General features: G+C 41.2%; 1 pseudogene; it reads left to right on the forward strand.

Moving 5' to 3' along the window:
* Positions 1-4971: 4971 nt before the first annotated feature.
* Positions 4972-5189, forward strand: LOC101128540 (small nuclear ribonucleoprotein G-like; annotated as a pseudogene).
* Positions 5190-6000: the final 811 nt, after the last annotated feature.

Genomic DNA, 6000 nt, shown 5'->3' on the forward strand with positions numbered 1-6000 from the left:
CTGTTCTCTTGGCAGTTAAAATTTCTTGAAAGCTTTCTCCAAACTTATGGATTCAATTCTTCATTTCAGTGAGTTCTGAGTCTTCCACTGGAACAAAACTGTTGTCAGTTCACCAAGGACCTTCATGTTGCTAAACCCAGTAGTGAACTTTTCATCTTTATCTTACTTAAGCCATTAACAGCATTTGATACCATTGGTCACTCTGTCTCTTTTTGAAATACTTTCTTCATTTTGACTTCAAGACAACGCTCTTGTGGTTTTCCTCTTCCGACATTGCCCACTCTTTCTCATCTGCATTCTTACTTCTTCCTCATCATGCTGGTGTGTAAACACTGGAGTGCACTGATCTGGGTTCTGGACCTGTTTCTCTTATGCATCTACACTCACGGCCTAGGTGATTTTACCCACACGCATGACTCTTCATACCTTCTATACCCTGTCAAATGTTAAATGATTTATCTCCAGAGCTCCGGGTGCATATATCCAACTGGCTAGTGCACATCTTCACTTGCACATCTTGTGACCATCTGAAATGTAATGTGTCCAAACAAAACTTCTCGCAGTTCTGTTTCCAGGGTAGCATAGTGAGCTCCTGCTGTATAAACCCCTACAGGTAACTACCATAAACTGTGAACAAAATAGGAAAAACAACGACCTGAAGGCCCTGGAGTGTGAACAAAATCAGGCAGTTTCTGGAGAGGAGTTACTACTTGGAAAATGAAAATGCATATGGGATGAGTTTCATGGTTTTTATGGCTTTTATCCAAAAGGCAGGCCATGGTAGAGTCACACAGGGCAGATAAAATGATGATAGAAAGTCTGCAGTCCTTCTGGCCTAAAGAATCAAAGGATAGAGTTCGAGGCAACCACAGCCATTGGAAAGTGAGAGGGAGAATCCATAAATACAGAGGCGCAGAGAAGAAGAACCACAAATTCTGTGTATAAACTGTCCAAATCTCTGGCCAATTCCTAGTCCATGCATGCATGAGGCAGGCTCAAGCAGCCCAGATAAGAATGCACAAACTAAACTGAGATTTAAACTGGTGCTCAAGAGATGGTTTACAGCTTGATCCAACCAAGTTAACAGCTTAAAACAAAACAAAATTTAAAAATCAGCATTTGGCCAGACATAGTGGCTCAATCCTTTAATCCCAGTGCTTTGGGAAGCTGGAGCCAGAGGAGCACTTGAAGCCAGGAGTGTGAGACCAGACTAGGCAACATAGCGAGACACCTCTCTACAAAAAATAAAATTTAAATAAAAATTTAAAAAAGTAGCCAGGCATCGTGGCTACTTGGGAGGCTTGAGGTGGGAAGATCGCTTGAACCCAGAAGTTTGAGACTGCAGTGAGCTATGATTGTGCCACCACACTCCAGCCTGAGTGACAAAGTAAGAATCTACATTAAAAAAAAAAAAATCAGCAGTTAGGGGAAATAACAGGATCCAGAGTCTCCACAACTTAACAATCATAATGTTCAGAATATCCAAATTATTTCGTATATGAAGAACAGGGAAAATGTGATCCATTTTTAAGAGACAAGACAATCAACAGAGACTGACCCTGAGATGACCTAGATATTGGAATTAACAAAATCATAATTCTCAAGTAGCTATTATAACTATGCTTTGCAAGCTGAGGATGATACACGTACAACAAATAAAAAGATAGGAAAGCTCAGCAGAGAAATAAACTTGATTTAGAGGAAAACTAAATAGAAATTCTAGAACTGGAAAAGATAATGTTTGAAATAAAAGATTCACCAGTTTGGCTTAACAACAGTGTTCAGATAATAAAGGAGTCAACAACCTTGAAATTAGATCAGTAGAAAAAGTATCCAATCACAACAAAGAGAACAAAGATTGAAAACAAACAACAACAACAAAAACACAGAGCCTCAAAAGCCCGTAAAAACAGTATCAAAATGTTTAACATGTGAAATGAAACCCCAGAAGGAAAAAAGAAAGACTACAGGATAAAAGAAGAGAAAATATTTGAAGAAACAATGGCTAAAATTTCCCTTTATTTGGTGAAAGACATGCATTTACAGACTCAAGAAACCCAGCATACCTCAAGTAGGATAAATACAAAGAAAATCTCCCTTAGGCACATCATAGTCCAACTGCTAAAAATCAAAGATAAAGAGGAAATCTTGACACAGCCCAAGAAAAAAGATATGTTACACACGGGGTGGAAAAAAAATCAAATCACTGGTGACTTCTCATCAGAAACCATGGAGGGCAGAAGCCAGTTTTTCAACCCCAGATTTATGAAATATCCTTCAAAAATGAAGGTAAAACAAAGATATTTCCCCAAAAACAAGAAAACTAAAAGAATTCACCATTAGCATCTTCACTACAAGAAATGCTAAAGAAAGTTCTCAGGCTGAAAGGCAACAATACAGAAGACAAATGTGGATCATTAGAAACAAAGGAAGACTGTGGGAAACAGTAAAAAGCTAGGTCAATACAAAAATCCTGATTCCCACTCTGCCCCACCTAAACCTGCTTTCTCCCATAGACTTGCCTGTCTTCGTGATGGAAACACTGGCTTAATGGTTCCCAGGCAAAAACCATGGCATTCATTCTTTTTCTCACACCCCAACAAGGATTCTTGTTTCTATCTTCAAATTAAAATGTATTCAGAATCTGACCATTTTTTCCGCCTTTCTTTGTCTTCCTGGTCCAAGCCACTGTTTTTTTATTTTTTCTTATTTCTAGAAGAGTTTTGAATACATCTGGATTGCTGCAATAGCCTACTCATTGATCTCCTATTTATTTTATTTTATTTTATTTTATTTTATTTATTTTATTTTGTAGAGGTGGGGTCTCAGTATGTTGCCCAGGCTGGTCTCCTGACTCGCCCTCCCAAAGTGCTGGGATTACAGGTGTGAGCTGCCACACTCAGCCCTGATCTCCTATTTCTACTCCTGGTACTGTACAGGTGATTTTCCACATAGCAGCCAAGGAAACCTTTTAACACCTATGCCAGTTTTTCACTCTTTGCTCAACACTCTCCACTGGTACCTTATCAAGGAAAAGAAATGAGTCCTTAGCACAGTCTACAAAGGCCCCGGGTGATGTGGACCCAGATACTTCTCTCATCTTCCCCTCTTTATACACTTCCTCCTTCTCTTGCTGTGATCTGGCCACGTTGGCTTCCTTGCTGTTCCTCAAAGACACCATGTACCTGCCTCAGGGACTTTACATTTGTCCTGGTATCTTCTCTGGTAACTACAGGACTCACTCCCTCAGTTCTCTGTTCAAATGATGCCTCATCAATGAAATGTTTCCTAGCTACTCAAAATAAAATAGCAATAGAGCACACATTTCCTATCTTGCTCTGTTTTTCTTCTTAACACTTACTGCCTTCATATTCAATTAAGCAATTGTTGAATGAATGAATGAATGATACTATTATCTATAATGTAAGACTGAAAGTTCAGATAACGGGCTATGAGAGTTCAAATGAAAGAAACCATTATTTATTAAGCATCCTCCACATTCTAGCCCTGTTGATTATGTTATATTATTTAATCTTCATTATCATTCTGTTAGGCAGTTTATTGCCATTACTTTACAGGGAGATGTTGAGGCCCAAGAAGGTTGTGTTTTACCAAGGTCACGTGAATAGTAAACAATGGCAGCAGAATTCAAACCTATGTCTTTTTGATCTCATTACATATTCATTGCATCACACAGGTCCCAAGACTTCATCTGGCCCAGGTGAGGGGAGAGGGAGGGAGTATCTGGGAAGGCTTTCTGGAGGAGGTAGCATCTTAGTTCCCAAGGCATAAGATCTAAGCAGGAGGATAAGATACAGGCACTGCTCAGGATAACAAGGGTTGGGATGGAGCATGAAGTTGCTAAAAGAAGAGAGACATACCAAGATATATATAGTAAGAGGTGAGGTAATAGTAAGAACAACCTTTGCTACTTCACAACTCTGCCGGAACTTCCCAACAATCAGAACGATCCCCTAATGGAGCCGATGACCTACGTGGGCAATTATAATAATGCTAATAATCCCTTATCTGTTCAGAGTGCTTTAGAGTTTAAAAGTATTTTTCCGCATATTACCTCATTGATCCTCATGGCGGCTCTGTGAGGTAGGACTGCGCAAGTGCTACTTCTTCCATTTGAGGTGTGAGGAAGCTGAGGCTTAGTGCCCAGGTGCCAGCGCAGGTTTTCCCACTTGAGATTCAAAGCTCTCCAGGTAGTGAGATCTCCATCTGTGAAGGAGTCAGACTGTTGTAGAGAGGGTTGTGTGAACAGTGGTAAAATGATGGCATAGGCTCTCTGCGCTTCGTGATCCTGGTTCAGTCTTTTTTTTGAGACAGGGTCTCACTTTGTGACCCAGACTGGAGTACAGTGGCATGATCTTAGTTTATAAGGCGTAAGATATAGGCAGGTGGAGGTCCCTGCAGCCTTGACCTCCCAGGTTCAAGCAATCCTCATGCCTCAACCCCCAAGTAGCTGGGACCACAGGCATACTCCACCACACCTGGCTAATTTTTTTTTTTTTATTTTTTTTATTTTTGAGACAGAGTCTCACTCTTTCACCCAGGCTGGAGTGCAGTGGAGCAACCTCTGCTCACCGCAACCTCCGCCCCCCGGGTTCAACGATTCTCCTGCCTCAGCCTCCCAAGTAGCTGAAATTACAGGTATGCACCACCATGCCTAGCTAATTTTTGTATTTTTAGTAGAGATGGGGTTTCACCATGTTGGCCAGGCTGGTCTCGACTCCTGACCTCAGGTGATCCACCCACCTCAGCTTCCCAAAATGCTAGGATTACAGGCATGAGTCACACTGCCCTGGTCTAAAAATTTTTTTATTGTAGTAAAATATATGAGAAAGAAGAGAACCTTTTTATCTGCACGCTCTTTAGTTATCAGGCCCAGAGAGGCAATGAAAAGTAACAACATCACATTCCGTTTCAAGGCACCTGTGAGACTGCAGAACAGGTGGCAAAGCTCACCCTCACAAGCTGAAAAAAATTATGGACAAGAAGTTATCATTGAAATTAAACGGTGGCAGACATGTCCAAGGAATGCTGCGAGGATTTATCCCTTTATGAATCTTGTGATAGATGAATGTGTGGAGATGGCAACTAGCAAGCAACAGAACAATATTGCAATGCTGGTAAGATGAGGAAATAGTATCATCATGTCAGAAGCCTTGGAACAAGTGTAAATAGTGGCTGTTCAACAGAGACTTTCATGTCCCCTCTCCAAAGGGCCCATTTCACTATGATGTAAAAATTTTGTCATGAAAATTTTCATATTAGACTTTTTGTTAAATAAACTTTTGTAATAGTTAAAAAAAACAAGAAAAGTGACAGCATGCCACATCTCATCCTCTCCACCATCTTGGGCTAAATAATTATGTCTTACAGCCCCTTGCTATGTGGGCTCTAAGACTAACTGACACCAAGTAGCTATAAAATGCTACACACTCTGGACGTCATAACTCTTACCCTGTAGTTCAACAATGTATAGCCAATTACTAATAAATGTTATTTCCATTAACTGATGAGAATTCCTGACAAACAACTTTTTATCAGCCCACTCATTGTCTCCTTTTGCCTTTTTGACTAAAATGTTTAAGCAATTAAAAAAGTTTTTTAAGAGACAAGGTCTTGCTATGTCACCCAGGCTAGACTCAAACTCCTGGGCTCAAGCTGCCTCAGCCTCCTGAGCACCCGCCCCCTTTAACTTTTAAAACCCTGTTTGTGGCCAGGCGCAGTGGCCTGTAATCCCAGCACTTTGGAAAGCCAAGGCGGGCGGATCACCTGAAGTCAGGGGTTCAAGACCAGCCTGGTCAACATAGTGAAACCCCATCTCTACTAAAGATACAAAAATTAGCCGGGCGTGGTGGTGCACACCTGTAGTCCCAGCTACTCGGGAGGCTGAGTCAGGAGAATCACTTGAACCCGGGAGGCAGAGGTTGCAGTGAACCGAAATCGTGCCACTGTACTCCAGCCTGGGCGACAGAGCGAGACTCC

This window comes from Gorilla gorilla, chromosome 12, assembly GCF_029281585.2.
Source record: "Gorilla gorilla gorilla isolate KB3781 chromosome 12, NHGRI_mGorGor1-v2.1_pri, whole genome shotgun sequence".
NCBI lineage: Eukaryota > Metazoa > Chordata > Mammalia > Primates > Hominidae > Gorilla > Gorilla gorilla.